Here is a 16,339-nt window from a genome sequence, read left to right as displayed (position 1 = left end):
GAATGTGTTAAAGGGGCCCACTGAGACTGGAGCCAGACGTGTGTATTTGTATATATATGTATATCTCAGAAAGGTACAGAAATAGTTTAATTTAGACATCCATCAGTTTATTGCCATGTCTAACAAAAGTGTTCTTTTAGTATAACATGAACTTGCAGAATTCAATACATCATTTTATTTTCTTTGTCAATTTATTTCCTGCTCAAATTTAAATGAGCCTTGTCTTAAAAATAAAAGAAAAAAGAAACTGTCTCTTTCTCCCAGGCTTCAGGTAGAGGGTGACAGCTTTCTACAACACCCAGCAGATGGCGTTTGCAGTCTCCATTACAGATGGGAAAAAAAAATGTCACCTCTCCTGGATTTGCAAGGCGGAGGGGGAGGGAGGCTTGGCTGGTGATGTCATGAACCTGTCGTGCAAGTGCAGGCGGAGAAGGGTGTCTGCAGGAGGGGAGAGGGTGTGGAGCTGGTGAGCACCCATCACCTGCCTCTGTGCACCTTCAGCGCTGCAGCCTTGGCTCCTGGATCCCCAAGAGTCGCTGCCAGGCTGCGCCAGACACAGAGCCCAGGACAGGTAGGTGCCCGGCCAATGGGTGGCATCACCCTGGCAGCAGGAAGCAGCTGATCGCCCACACCATGGCCTGCAGCTGAGCTCAGCCTTATTGACATTCTGCATGGACACATTGTATGTTGTATTTTCCTATCCTTGCAGCATCTTCCCATCCATTCTGTCAACTGTGCATGTGTTAACCCCTACAAGACTGGCAATGCTGCTGTGGTGGTGATCAACCTCCCCTCCCCCCCCCTTCATCCCTTTTCCACTGTTCTTCAGCAGCAGAGAAGGGAAAAAAAAAAGGATTAATGATTACATTCTGACAGGAGAGATCCAGGCGGGGAGCGGTTTCCCTTTTTTATAGGGATAGGAAAAAAAATGACAGCTGTAGGGATCTCCATGCCGTAGGCTTGTGTGTATCTGTCTTTTGCTACATTGTGTCTGTGGCTCTGAATAATAGATGATATAGCTGGGTTCGGTCACTGCAGGGTTTTTTTTGTAATTCTCACTGGGGGAGATGAGCCGCTTTGATTTGTGTGTTTGGCAGCTGCCTCTCGCCAAGCTCGGTCTTGATTTTCCCACCCACACAAGGGGAAAAACGCTGGTTTATACTGGTGCCAGATCCGGCATTTGTGTTTCCATCACGCTTGCTCTGTTGTCACTTTGCTTTTTTTTCTAGTAGAGTAGGTTCACCCTTGGTGAAAGATGGATGTAGGCCTGCGTAGTAGAGAAATGCTCATACGGCAGTTCCCTATGATAAACCTTATTGTCTGCGTCATGTATCCCTAGGTCATACCGGGGAAAGTTGCTTGTTTTTTTTTTTAAAGGCTGCACCTACTTAGGCCTCATTTTTTCCTCCACATATGATTGTGTTTTTCACTCATAACACTTGTACCTGTGACCATTCACATGATTTTTTTTTTCTTTCCTTTGGACCAAGAGGCCCGTGGAAAATATCACAGACTTGTCCAATTTTGATCTGAGGGTCAGATCAAAATAAGTACAAAAATCAGACCACACTCAGATGACATTTGAGAGATTTTCATAACCTGTCAGAATGGAGAAGGTGGAGAATTTTTTTTTTTTAAATTCTCCATGTACGAGAAAATCAGATGTCACTCGTACTATGGTCTGATCAGAATAATCAGTCCGATTTTCTCGTACGTAAACAAATTCCAATGTTTAAATGAGACCTAAGGCTGGGGTCACACTAGAGAGCTTTACGGACGTAAAACTACGCATTGCACATGGACCAATGTTTCTGTATGGGGCATACTTTTCCGCTGTTACAGTCATGTCCCACGATGTAAATCCATCTGAAGGGGTTAAATAATTTTACAAGCAGGAGCTCTGCTAATGCAGCTGTGCTCCTGCCTGTAAAAACTGGGGAATGAATGGGAAGCAGGGGAACATAGCTACCTAGACTTGCGGTGCTGCGCCCCCTGCTGGCATAAACTCATGAACTCCAGCGTGAGAAAATATTCTGAAAAATTCCCACGGATGCCATACGGATTACATACAGAGGTTTACATGCGCAAAATACACAGACACGCCCTGCCTACGGATGACATACGGATCACTATTTTGGGATCATTTCTGCGTATTACGCCTGTAAAATACGGACCGTATTTCCCTACGCTGAGTGTGACGCCGGCCTTACAAAGAGAACATGTATCCATTATAATGTGTGGAGCTGTTCACATATCCATGGTTTTTATGCTGACCATGCGTCTGCAAAAAAAAAAATCAAACACCATGTTAGTTTTGAATGGAGTCATGGATCACAATACAAGTCTTTGGTTTGTGAAAATCACTGACAACACATGGATGGCGTCACTGTCATGTCAGTAATTGACGTTGCAATGTATATGTAATGAAATGCTGTAGGTAAAAAGTGCCGAAACACTGATAAAACTAGGATTTAAAACAATGGTATGTGACTGTCTGAATAAGGCTTTTAAGGGGTTGTCCAGGACTTTGATGTTTAAAATTTATCCTTAGGTGCTACATCTCAGCTCCTCACTTCAGTGTGGCCCGGGAACGGCTGCTAAGCGGTGTACGGGGCCTGGGAACGGCCGCTAAATGGTGTACGAGGCTCGGAAACGGCTGCTAACTGGTGCGCGGGGTCCGGGAATAGCCGCTAATCGGTGTACGAGGCACGTGAACGGCTGATAACCGGTGTATGGGGCCCAGGAAAGGCCGCTAACTGGTGTATGGGGCCCAGGAACGGCCACTAACTGGTGTACAGGGCCCGGGAACAGCCACTAAATGGTGTACGAGGCTCGGGAATGGCCGCAAAGCGGTGTATGGGGCCCGGGAACAGCCGCTAACTGATGTACGGGGCCCGGGAATGGCCGCAAAGCGGTGTACAGGGCCCGGGAACGGCCGCAAAGCGGTGTACGAGGCCCGGGAATGGCCGCAAAGCGGTGTACGAGGCCCGGGAGTGGCCGCAAAGCGGTGTACGGGGCCTGGGAACGGCCGCTAAATGGTGTACGGGGTTCGGGAACGGATGCTAACTGGTGTACGGGGTCCGGGAATAGCTGCTAAACGGTGTACGAGGCCCGTGAACGGCTGATAACCGGTGTATGGGGCCCAGGAACGGCTGATAACTGGTGTACAGGTCCCGGGAACAGCCACTAGACGGTGTACGAGGCCCGGGAATGGCCGCAAAGCGGTGTACGGGGCACGGGAACGGCGGCAAAGCTGTGTACGGGGCCCAGGAACGGCCGCTAACTGGTGTACAGGGCCCGGGAACAGCCACTAAATGGTGTACGAGGCCTGGGAATGGCTGCAAAGAGGTGTACGAGGCCTGGGAACGGCCGTAAAGTGGTGTATGGGGTCCGGGAATAGCCGCTAATCGGTGTACGAGGCCAGTGAAAGGCTGATAACCGGTGTATGGGGCCCAGGAACGGCCGCTAACTGGTGTACAGGGCCCAAGAACAGCCACTAAACGGTGTACGAGGCCCGGGAACGACCACAAAGCGGTGTACGGGGCCCGGGAATGGCCGCTAACTGGTGTACGGGGCCCGGGAACGGCCGCTAACTGGTGTACGGGGCCCAGGAATGGCCGCTAACTGGTGTACAGGGCCCGGGAACAGCCACTAAACAGTGTACGAGGCTCGGGAATGGCCGCAAAGCGGTGTACGGGGCCCGGGAACGGCCGCAAAGCGGTGTACGGGTCCCAGGAACGACCACTAACTGGTGTACGGGGCCCGGGAACGGCCGCTAACTGGTGTACGGGGCCCAGGAATGGCCGCAAAGCAGTGTACGGGGTCCGGGAATGGCCGCTAAACAGGCAATCCCTGCATGTGCAGTCTGGGCAAGAGACATGCAGCTGCGAGGACTCTAATATATTTTTCGAGCACACCGAAGACACTCGGTTAGCACCCGAGCATGCTCAGATAACACCTTATCCAAACATGTTTGCTCATTACTAAATAGCATACAAAGCACGGGGTGCGTTTTAAGACCATGGTCAGCATTTGTTCAGTATTTTACATCAGTATTTATAAGCCAAAATTAGGAGTGGAACAATCAGAGGAAAAGTATAACAGAAACATATGCACCACTTCTGCATTTACCACCCACTCCTGGCTTTGGCTTACAAATACTGAGGTAAAATACTGACCAAATATTGAACGTGGACTTAGGCCGGCCTCACACTCAGCGTGTGTAAATACGGTCCGTTTTTTACGGCCGTAATACGCAGAAAAGTCCCCAAAATAGTGATCCGTATGTCATCCGTAGGCAGGGTGTGTCAGCGTATTTTGCGCATGGCATCCTCCGTATGTAATCCGTATGGCATCCGTACTGCGCTATTTTCTCGCAGGCTTGCAAAACCGACATCTAATGGATTTATATGCTCAAATGTTCGTTAAAACATATATACAGTATGTATATATATATATATATATATATATATATATGTCATTGAGACACATATATATATTCTGTATTTATATTTAATTCAGCGCGATATATGTGAAAAGCCGGTAATTCAATTGCTGGCTTTTCATTTCTCCTTCCCAAACCCGACAGGATATGAGACATGGTTTACATACAGTAAACCATCTCATATCCCTTTTTTTTTTTGCATATTCCACACTACTAATGCTAGTAGTGTGTATGTGCAAAATTTGGGCGCTGTAGCTGCTAAAATAAAGGGTTAAATGGCGGAAAAAATTGGCGTGGGCTCCCGCGCAATTTTCTCCACCAGAGTGGTAAAGCCAGTGACTGAGGGCAGATATTAATAGCCTAGAGAGGGTCCATGGTTATTGCCCCCCCCTGGCTAAAAACATCTGCCCCCAGCCACCCCAGAAAAGGCACATCTGGAAGATGTGCCTATTCTGGCACTTGGCCACTATCTTCCCACTCCAGTGTAGCTGTGGGATATGGGGTAATGAAGGGTTAATGTCACCTTGCTATTGTAAGGTGACATTAAGCCAGATTAATAATGGAGAGGCGTCAATTATGACACCTATCCATTATTAATCCAATTGTATGAAAGGGTTTAAAAAACACACATTATTAAAAAGTATTTTAATGAAATAAACACACAGGTTGTTTTAATATTTTATTGCTCTCTCAATCCACCTGAAGACCCTCGCTCTGAAAAATAATAAACCAACAATATACATACCTTCAGATGATCTGTCACGTCCCACGAAGTAAATCCATCTGAAGGGGTTAAATCATTTTACAGCCAGGAGCTGTGCTAAAGCACTCGCTCGTGCCTGTAAACCCCGGGTACTGAAAGGAAAGCAGGATGATCTGTACTTACCTTGAGTTGCGGTGATGCGCCCTCTGCTGGATGTCCTCATATGAACTCGAGCGTGGGAACTTTTCCAAGGCTCCAGTTCATGAGAACATCCAGCAGAGGGCGCATCACCGCAACTCAAGGTAAGTACAGATCATCCTGCTTTCCTTTCAGTACCCGGGGGTTTACAGGCACGAGCGAGTGCTTTAGCACAGCTCATGGCTGTAAAATGATTTAACCCTTCAGATGGATTTACTTCGTGGGACGTGACAGATCATCTGAAGGTATGTATATTGTTGGTTTATTATTTTTCAGAGCGAGGGTCTTCAGGTGGATTGAGAGAGCAATAAAATATTAAAACAACCTGTGTGTTTATTTCATTAAAATACTTTTTAATAATGTGTTTGTGTTTTTTTAACCCTTTCATACAATTGGATTAATAATGGATAGGTGTCATAATTGACGCCTCTCCATTATTAATCTGGCTTAATGTCACCTTACAATAGCAAGGTGACATTAACCCTTCATTACCCCATATCCCACCGCTACATGGGAGTGGGAAGAGAGTGGCCAAGTGCCAGAATAGGCACATCTTCCAGATGTGCCTTTTCTGGGGTGGCTGGGGGCAGATGTTTGTAGCCAGGGGGGGCCAATAACCATGGACCCTCTCCTGGCTATTAATATCTGCCCTCAGTCACTGGCTTTACCACTTTGGCGGAGAAAATTGCGCGGGAGCCCACGCCAATTTTTTCCGCCATTTAACCCTTTATTTTAGTAGCTACAGCGCCCAAATTTTGCACATACACACTACTAGCATTAGTAGTGTGGAATATGCAAAAAAAAAGGGATATGAGATGGTTTACTGTATGTAAACCATGTCTCATATCCTGTCGGGTTTGTGAAGGAGAAATGAAAAGCCGGCAATTGAATTACCGGCTTTTCACTAACACCGCTGCGTATTTCTCGCAAGTCACCCTGCTGATCCGTGTTTAATCCATATTTTTCTCGCCCCCATAGACTTTCATTGGCGATTTTTTTTTGCGCAATACGGTGACAAACGCAGCATGCTGCGATTTTCTACGGCCGTACAAGACCGTATATTACGGATCCGTAATATACGGCAGATAGGAGCTGGGCCATAGAGAATCATTGGGCCTTGTGTTATGCGTATTTTACAGACGTAGTTTATGCGCTCATACGTCCGTAAAGCTCGCTAGTGTGAGGCCTGGCCTCAAACTGTATCTGAGCCTGTTAGTTGAAGTTCACCTGAGCGTGAAAAAAAAATCGGCCAAGTTTCATCTAGAAAACTCAAACAATTTTTATTTATTTTTTTCTCATTTGTAACCCGTGTGCAGAACTCCCTTTTAAATGTATTAAATTGACAGTAATTTAAAGGGTGTTTCTGCTTTTATAAAATAGTATTGGGGAGGTGTCCATGATCTATGATCCCCACAAACAAAGTTTTTACAACTTCTCCATGCAGTCAGTCTGTGAATAATCAATCCTCACTTGGATGTCATCCGAGTGCGGTCTGAGTTTTTTCACTCACGGACCTATAGACATGAATGGGCGAGTGCCATCTGAATCTCGGAGGAAAATCGTGCATGTACATGTGCACAGCCCCATAGAATAATATGGATTGAGTGCGATCCATGAAAATCACGGATAGCACTAGTCTGATTTATACGGTCGTGTGCACAAACCCTTATGGAAGCGAGTTCTACTCATTTCTTTTGGGCCATGTTAAATATATGACCTCTATGAGATGAATATTAATAGGTCATAATATTTCATATTATATCCCCCCTTTCCTTTTGTCTGAGTCTGTGTTGGTTTGTTCATGAGCTTTTACTTTTTATATACTTGAAAATGTTTAACCAAATGTTAAAGTATTGTTATATGTTGACCACCTATAAATGAGAGTGAAAAAAGTAAAATGGCTACTTTTTTTTATTTTCCTGTAAAAAATTTAAAATGTATTTCAATAAAAATTACAATAATAAAAAAAAAAGTTCCACCAGTGAATAATGGACTTCTAATTGAGTCTTTAGAAAAGACATCTGAATCAACTAATTTCAGCAGGAGTAACTGACCATCTAAGGCTACATTCCCATGGTCAGTAATCGGCAGCACGGGTGATATTTCTCTTGCAGAGACTCGCGTCTCTGCAAGATAAATAGACATATTGCGGTCTGGAAAGACGAGCCGCATGTCCGTCTCTGCGGGTGATCCACGGACGTCGGTGCACACATAGTGGACATGGGATTTCTTGAAAACCCATCCACTACGCTGTAACATCTGGACGCTGCGGATGTACGCAGCGTCCAACCCGCAGCGTTTACCAACCGTGGGAACAAACCCTTACATATATAAGACTTCTCAACTTTCCACCAATAGATGATACTGGGGGAGTGATGGATGCCCTATTCTTTTTCTTTGTTTCTCTCCATGGAGCTTTGGCTTACTCCAGTCCACCCACTGAACACACATACAGTGGGTACGGAAAGTATTCAGATCCCTTTAAATTTTTCACTCTTTGTTTCATTCCATCCATTTGGTAAATTCAAAAAAGTTCTTTTTTCTCTCATTAATGAACACTCTGCACCCCATCTTGACTGAAAAAGAAAAAAAAAAAAAAAAAAAGTAGTAATTTTTGCAAATTTATTAAAAAAGAAAAACGGAAATATCACATGGTCAGAAGTATTCAGACCCTTTTTTTCAGTATTGAGTAGAAGCACCCTTCATGGCTAGTACATTCATGAGTCTTCTTGGAAATGATGAGACACGTTTTTCACACCTGGATTGGGGATCCTCTGCCATTCTTCCTTGCATAACCTCTCCCGTTCCGTCAAGTTGCATGATGAACGTTGGTGGACAGCCATTTTCAGGTGTCTCCAGAGATGCTCAATTGGGTTTAGGTCAGGGTTCTGGCTGGGCCAGTCAAGAATGGTCACAGAGTTGTTCTGAAGCCACCCCTTTGTTATTTTAGCTGTGTGCATAGGGTCATTGTCTTGTTGGAAGGTGAACCTTCGGCGAAGTCTGAGGTCCAGAGCACTCTGGAAGAGGTTTTCATCCAGGATATCTCTGTACTTGGCCGCATTCATGTTTCCTTCAATGACAACCAGTCGCCCTGTCCTTGCAGCTGAAAAACACCCCCATAGCATGATGCTGCCACCACGTGTCACTGTTGACATTGTATTGGGCAGGTGATAAGTAGTGCCTGGTTTTCTCCACTCATACTGCTTAGAATTTTAACCAAAAAGGTGTATCTTCTTCCAATCAGACCAGAGAATTTTATTTCTCATAGTCTGGGAGTCCTTCATGTGTTTTTTAGCAAACTCTATGTGGGCTTTCATGTGTCTTGCACTGAGGAGAGGCTTCCATCGGGCCACTATGCCTTAAAGGCCCAACTGATGGAGGGCTGCAGTGATAGTTGACTTTGTGGAACTTTCTCCCACCTCCCTACTGCATGTGTGGAGCTCAGCCACAGTGATCTTGGGGTTCTTATTTACCTCTCTCACCAAGGCTCTTCTCCCACAACTGCTCAGTTTGGCTGGATGGCCAGGTCTAGGAAGACTTCTGGTGGTCCCAAACTTCTTCCATTTAAGGATTATGGAGGCCACTGTGCTCTTCTGAACCTTGAGCACTGTAGAAATTTTGTTGTAACCTTGGCCAGATCTGTGCCTTACCACAATTTTGTCTCTGAGCTCCTTGGCCAGTTCCTTTGACCTCATGATTCTCATTTGGTCTGACATGCACTGTGAGCGGTGAGGTCTTATATAGACAGGTGTGTGCCTTTCCAAATCAAGTCCTATCAGTTTAATTAAACACAGCTGGACTCCAGTGAAGGAGTAGAACCATCTCAAGGAGTATCACAAGGAAATGGACAGCGTGTGACTTAAAGATGCTTGAAAAATATAATTTATATTGAAACGTCGCCACACAGAGGGCAGAATAAAAGAATTGCGATTTTTCACCAACGTATGAGGCGCTATTTTCTATTTGAATGTTTAAATATGAGTGATCAAAAGGTTTGAATACTTATGACCATATGATATTTCAGTTTTTCTTTTATTAAATTTGCAAAAATTTCTAAAGGGGTCTGAATACATTCTGTACCCACTGTTTTCGCTTAGCCAAGCCTTGTGTATGTGTGGGTGGGAACTTGGGAGACCGAGCTGCCTGCAGACGGGTATATTGGCACCAATAATTTGTGCTTAGGAGATGATGAAGTACATGGCCCTACGGGTCCCTTTAGTGATCACTAAAGGGACCAGTAGGGCCATGTCCTTCAGCATCTCCTAAGCAGATCCTTGTAGATCTTCCATTTTTTTTGTGCATGTCAGGCAGGCTGTACACGTTAGAGGAGCACTGGAAGAAGACATTGTCCCTAACTTTATAGTGCAGTTCTGGATACAAAATGATGGACTTATCTGGCAGAAAAAATTTAAAAGCTGCCACTGATATATAATTTCCACGGACCTCCGATTTCCGACCTCCCACCGGCTGCCGGTGCCCAGTCAATGCCTCAGGAATTCCAGCACATGCTTCGTGTGTTGTGGTTGTTAGGAAGATTATGGATTGTTTATGCCGAGAGTCCTAGCAGCAGTTTCCAAAATTATCGTAGACTCCGGCCTGTTAATAATGGAATGAGACGTGTAGTATGGGAAAATCATAGCTTTATACTGGCAGGGACAAGTAAAAATCTAACATCTGCATTTTGCTGTGTGTAGCACATGTATATGTGGACTACTTTTGGTTTTTCCTGTATTATGTAACTGGATGTTCTATCACGTCATGCCAATGTAAGGTTCAGGCTATCTTAATTCTGCTCTTGCACTCCCCAAGTTGTACAGAGCTATATTATGATGCTCATTGACAACTATAAGGCCATACTGTTCATCTGTATTCCTCCAATTTCATATGTGGACCCCCTTGTTATGAAGATGTTCTTCTGTCCCCTAGAAGCATTGCTATGTACAGGCTATGCTATGTATATAAGGCCTAACGATGGAGGCAGTTGTGCATTTCTCCAATATAAAATAGTCCCAGATCCGCGTTATGCAACACATGGATGTATGGAAGTATTGTGGTACAAGCTCATTCCGCTAGGACCCTCATCCTAGCATAGGAGGTCAAAGCAAACATTCAAGCCCCGTTCTCCTTTATTCTCAAAGGGCCAAAAGTGATGTCAAAATGAATTTACTTCCCACCAACATACACTAATGTGGTTAGCCATGTTTTTTGTATATGTCAGAAAAAGGCGAATATGCCAGGATGGAGGCCATACTGTGACTCCATCGGCTCTGTCCAAGTAAATGGCTCTATTGAGGAAAACAGTTTTTCAGGGATTCCAATGTAAAGAGTGTGATCAGAGTGTGATTTTTATTTTTTCCCCTCCTCGGTCCCAGGAAAAGATCCGACATGTGCACTGCCGTCTGCCCTGCTGCTGCATTGCCGTTGTGGCGGTGGTCGGAGCACGGCTCCATTCCTTGGGGGCGATGGGGACTCCTTTCATTTGGTGTTGGTGCTTTGTGGCGGCCATTGCTGCTGTGGTTTTGTGCTGGTGGAGCAGAGCGGTCTGGAAACTCTGGGCTGTCTGCTCTGCCGGTGCATGGCTTCTGTGGCGGTGGTCGCCGCACGGCTCCGCTCTGTCAGGGGGGTAGGACCCACCACGAGGTTTGCCGTGACGTGGCAGTGGGCTTCACACAGTCTGATCAGAATGTTAAACTGAGAACCTCCATGTTCAGTTATATATATTTTTGCCGAGAGGCATTAGCTCATTGTATGATTTTTGGAGGTGCTGTCCTCTCTGCTTTTTTTTTTCCAGCATATTGCAGGTCAGACTCTGCCCCTAAGGTCTATGGGGGTCTGTATAAAACAGGAGACCTGTAGAAGACAGATTTTGTACTTCGGAGGTCCATCCAAGTTTTATCAGTCAATGGATAAAAAAGTTCTGTCAGTTTACCTGCTTCAGGAAAAAAAAAGTATGAGGTAAAAAAAAAACAGAAGCAGCTAAGATGGCACCTGAGTAAAAATGATCCATTTCTCTTATGGTAATTACATTCACATTTCAAATATCTCAGCCACAAGCATGGTCTAGAATTAATTCTCGCTGAGGGAGAGTACTAGCTTTTTTTTTTTTTTCTCAGTGTGGGCGATTTACCTGTGTGTATTATGTTCTGTTTTTCTTCTCCACCCTTGTTTGTTGGAACACAATGAAGCTTTATGTTGAATATATCAATACATAATAATGAAGCCGTAAGCTCTCTGGTTTGCACACATACAAGTAATGTTATCACAATTATTTCCACTTCTAGACATACCGTATACATGTATAGATACATGCTGTATATGTTACATGCTATAAATGCCTGTTAATAACCCCCCTCTCAATCCCTATTACTATAAAAGGTTATTCCTGACTTGGTAAGTCATCACTTATTCCCCGTTAGAATGGTTCATGTGCTAATTTCCATTTTAAAAATGGCATTTCAGAACCTCATTATCCAAATCATTGGAGTCCCATTGGGCAGACCCTTGGCCACTTATTTCCCATCCCACAGATAGGTGATAACTTGCCAAAATGGGAATAACCCTTTAAGGATGGAGAGGGGACATGAGTAGTGTGAGGCAGTGGCCGGGGTCATATGCGAGGTTCACTATCTGTCTCCCAGGATGTGCAAAGCCACATATTGAGGCCGCGGGAGTGCATTGCAGTCACAGGCATAGCTGTGATTGCAATGCAGAGTAAGGCCGGAGTCATACTAGTGTAGAATACGGACGAGTGCTATGTGAGAAAACATCGCGTACTACTCGGACCAGTGTTAATCTATGAGGCAGCTGTCATGAGTTTTTTTTTTCGGGTGTAATCAGCGTGCGAGTGAAATCGCAGCATTCTGCGATTGTACGCATATATCGTCCGAGTCTCATCAATGCAAGTCTATGGGTGCGGAGAAAAACTCGGACACCACACGGACCATCAGTGTGACTTGCGAAAAATATGCACACATTTTTCTCATTTCAGCCCACTGAGCCATTAAATTCAATGAGGAAAAGCAGTGGGAAATGTAAAGCCATACGAATGTCATGCGGATACATAGGTGCGAGAAAATCGTATCATTGCATTGCAAACTTATTACACACGGATGACCATACGGAGAACACTTGTGCAACTCTAGGCCGAGAAAATCGAACTGATTTTTCATACGTTAAGTGTGACTCCGTCCTAAAAGTGAGGAGTGGTCTTGGGCAAGCTATTTGTCCAAAGCAGATTTAGGCCACGTGCACACGTTGCTGATTCCTTTGCGGATTTTTCCGGACTGATTTTGGTAAATCCGCAGGTAACCTGCACTGTGGATTTCCTGCGGAATTACCGCAGATTTACAGAAATTTTTTTGCAGATTTTGTGCGGTTTCCACCTGCGGTTTTACACCTGCGGATTCCTATTATGGAGCAGGTGTAAACCGCTGCTGAATCCGCACAAAGAATCGACATGCTGCGGAATAAACCACGCTACGTTTCCACGCAGTTTGTTCCGCAGCATGTGCACTGCGGATTTTGTTTTCCATAGGTTTACATGGTACTGTAAATTCAGGGAAAACTGCTGTGAATCCGCAGCAGCCAATCCGCTGCGGATCCGCAGCAAAATCCGCAACGTGTGCACATACCATTAGGAAAACCTGCCATGGGCTTTTAGTTTTAAATGGACTACAGGAAGGTAGTGGGGTGGTCTGTTTCTTCCTCGCCCCGGGTTTTCCATGTGGCCAAGGTCATAGGTTCTTTGGTGAAAACCCTTGCAGCAGAGGGTTGGGTGTGTCAGTGTGGAGTTTGCAAGGTGCAGAGCAGACGGCTCTGCAAACTCTCACCCTGTGTGAAGGAACACAGAACCAAGCAGAGCAAACTCCTGTCATCACACAGCATAAGGCTGCCATCACACTAGCAGTATTTGGTCAGTATTTTACATCAGTATTTGTAAGCCAAAATCAGGAGTGGGTGATAAATGCAGAAGTGGTGCATATGTTTCTATTATACTTTTCCTCTATTTGTTCCACTCCTGGTTTTGGCTTACAAATACTGATGTAAAATACTGACCAAATACTGCTAGTGTGACAGCAGTCTAATACGGCAGTGCAGTCGCCCTTGGCAACCGGACACATTTACGGACTGTCTTGCTTCCTGGCCGCGATCTGGAGGCTACCGTTTGTTTTGTTTTTAAGTTTTGGACATTAAAACAACATGTTTACTTTGAATTTTACTGGGTCACTGCCTTATCACTACACAGTCAGGGCACCGCTGCACTACAGTAGTTATACTATACTCATGGACATTAAAACACCAAGTGGTTAGTGATTGCCCAAGTTCTCCTTTGGTGGAAGAAGTCTAAGATGTTTTGAAGATCTGCCATATATAGGATTTCAATATGGTAATTTATAACTGTTCATCGCTATAGCTTTTTGTTTTCATAAGGGAAAGGGAAGTTCTTATTCTAGTTTGGATATATAGTTAAAGTAGAAAGCATGGTGCTACGTACCTAGCTAGACTCCGGGGTCAGGCTCTGCTCCCTTCCCCTATGGCTACCACCCTTTGCCTTTGCTGTGTTCCTCGTTGGGTTCGCTACTTGCCATGTCTATTTATCATCATCATCAGCGGCAGCATTATCATGCAAAGGCTTTTGAGGTCCTTTTAAACACACCTGGGTACCTGAGTATTCAGTTACTGTTGTCTTTAGTTGCTATTTGCTTGGTGTGTGCCACTATTCAGGTTCTTCAGCTACAATAATCTGTGCATTTTCCTTTTGGATTCTACAACTTGCGTCTACTGCTCCTTGGAACTTCTGGTCAACCCATTGTTTGTATAAGCATCACAAACTGTTATTTAGACACTATTCACATTACACTGTAAACATCTGTGCATTCTTCTGTGGTTTCCGGTGTGTCCTGCTCCGCTTGCTTGCTGTCCAGCATAGCCTGTAGTCCTGGTCCTCACCAATGCCTTCAGTCCGTTTGTACAGTCCGTCCTCCAGCTTAGTGGATCTATCTCGCCAAGTGAACCTTAAGCATAGATGCAAAAGCTGGAGTGATGGTAGACTTTATAGGTTCATGGAGGGGTAAGGAGGAGTAGGCTGCCTAATGTTGGACAAGCATAGTCTTTTTTTTATCATTGTAAGGCCAAAGCTTGCTTTGTTTGTCTCCAATGTTGTAAAGTAGTAAATTAATCTAGTTGTAAGAACTTCATGACTCTATTTTGCTTATGAAGGGTCGTTTCCAACAAATACATCTAAAATAAGAAGGAGAGTTTGACTAAGAAAACATGTAGGATGGTTGTAGAGTAGTCGATTGAGTACAGAAGAATATTTTTACTATTTATCTGTTGCTGCTATATGCAGTTGTGGTGGTAGGCCAAAAAAAACACTACATTATTGGGACAATAGCTGTTAAGGTTTTCTGCTGGAATCCCATTAATTCTCTTCTGAAGATAGTGTAGAAGGTATGTATGTAGGAGGCACACTTGGGACATGAGTGGTCTGATGCATTGCCTATCAAATATCCTCTGTGTGGGTAGGTAAGAGCTCCATGGAAGAAATCAAAAGCCATTATGTCCACAGTGAGATTGTTGAGATGATCGGTGTACAGAGTGTGATTATTACATTCATGTTGGTTGGCAGTCATAGGTCATTTGAGGAGATTTGGAAGGGTCATTCCAGTCCTTCGTTTTCGCTTTGTGCTATGTGCTACAGTGGATATTTGTAATTCCAAGGTTTGAGGTAGAAAAACAATCGGTATACATAAGAGATCGGGCCACATGGCAGTGACTAACTGGACCCCCATTACGGTGCCAGCTTTTTTCAACCAGGACAGAAAATCCAGTGGAGTTTCTTTTCTCCATTGCTTTATTATGGCCAATTGTCTACACTCTTTCTGGCTCGTAAAGCGATTCCTCTGTAAGGCCTCATTCAGATGTCCAATTTTCGTGTACAAGTGCTATTTGTGTTTTTCACTGATCAAAACTTGTATCTGTGATAGTCTATGGGAACATTCACATGATAATAAATATATATATATATATATATATATATATATATATATATATATATATATATATATATATATATATATATTATGGTATATATATAATTTTTTTTTTTTAATCCTTTGGACCGAGTGGTCCGTGGAAAATATTAGAGACATGACTGCTGTAATGTAATTCTATGGGTCTGTGAAAAATAAAGCTGCACTCAGATGACATCCAAGTGTGGTTCAACTTTCATGGCCTGTCAGAATGAAGAAGGGGAGATTATTATTGTTATTATTATATATTATATTTTATTTAATCTCTCCATCGAATGACACTCGCACAACACTCTTATCAAAATCAGATGTCTAAATGCGGCCTAAGAGGTAAGTTCTACACCAGATCACACTATCGAGTAGCAAAGGGCATATGGCTTACCAGTTTTCAGCCCTTCTCTCTAAAGTATCTATACCAGCCACATCATTGGCCTACATGATATGTAGGTTTCCACTAGCAAAACATGTGATTGGGGTTTTTATGGCTCTTTTAAATGCCTTAGGAAAAATAATTGCTGAAAAGCTGCAGATTACCTCGTCTGAACTTCAAAAGAAGTAATCTGTGCACCAATCTCAGTGTCAGCTGTAGATTTCATTTGCGGGTTATCTTCAAAAACTACAGTAGATATGCCTAGAGCAAATCTTAATTGTGTGAACACAGCCTTAAATATATTATTACTTTTCTCAGTTTGCTTCATGTTCTTGCTTTGAAAGATTCAAGAATTTCTTGTAGTTCTTTGCAGTTTATGGGAATTTTTCGATAATCAGTTGTATTGCAAATGTAAACTAATAATGAAGTTTTTGAATTGGGGATGATCTATCCTGCAAAATTATTCTTCAATATCCCCTGGATTTGTTTCCTCCCCAGCATAACAACTCTCTGGTGGTGTCATAATCATCTCAAGGTGCAGTTGTAAAGGGAAATGTAGCACCATATACCAGTAATTTAAAATAATGTCTGTC

At 43.9% G+C, this 16,339-nt stretch overlaps 1 protein-coding gene across 4 annotated transcripts in view; it reads left to right on the top strand.

Annotated features, from left to right (window-relative positions):
• Positions 1–380: 380 nt before the first annotated feature.
• Positions 381–16,339, top strand: part of CEP170B (centrosomal protein 170B) — a 97,912-nt gene continuing 81,953 nt past the window's right edge. For all 4 annotated transcript variants that reach the window (XM_077266365.1, XM_077266356.1, XM_077266348.1 and 1 more), the window contains exon 1: positions 381–571. The gene's annotated coding sequence lies outside the window, so the exon portion shown is untranslated. The remainder of the gene's footprint in view (positions 572–16,339) is intronic.

This window comes from Ranitomeya variabilis, chromosome 1 (genome assembly GCF_051348905.1).
Source record: "Ranitomeya variabilis isolate aRanVar5 chromosome 1, aRanVar5.hap1, whole genome shotgun sequence".
Classification (NCBI taxonomy): Eukaryota; Metazoa; Chordata; class Amphibia; order Anura; family Dendrobatidae; genus Ranitomeya; species Ranitomeya variabilis.
This window is presented reverse-complemented; position numbering and strand designations above follow the sequence as displayed.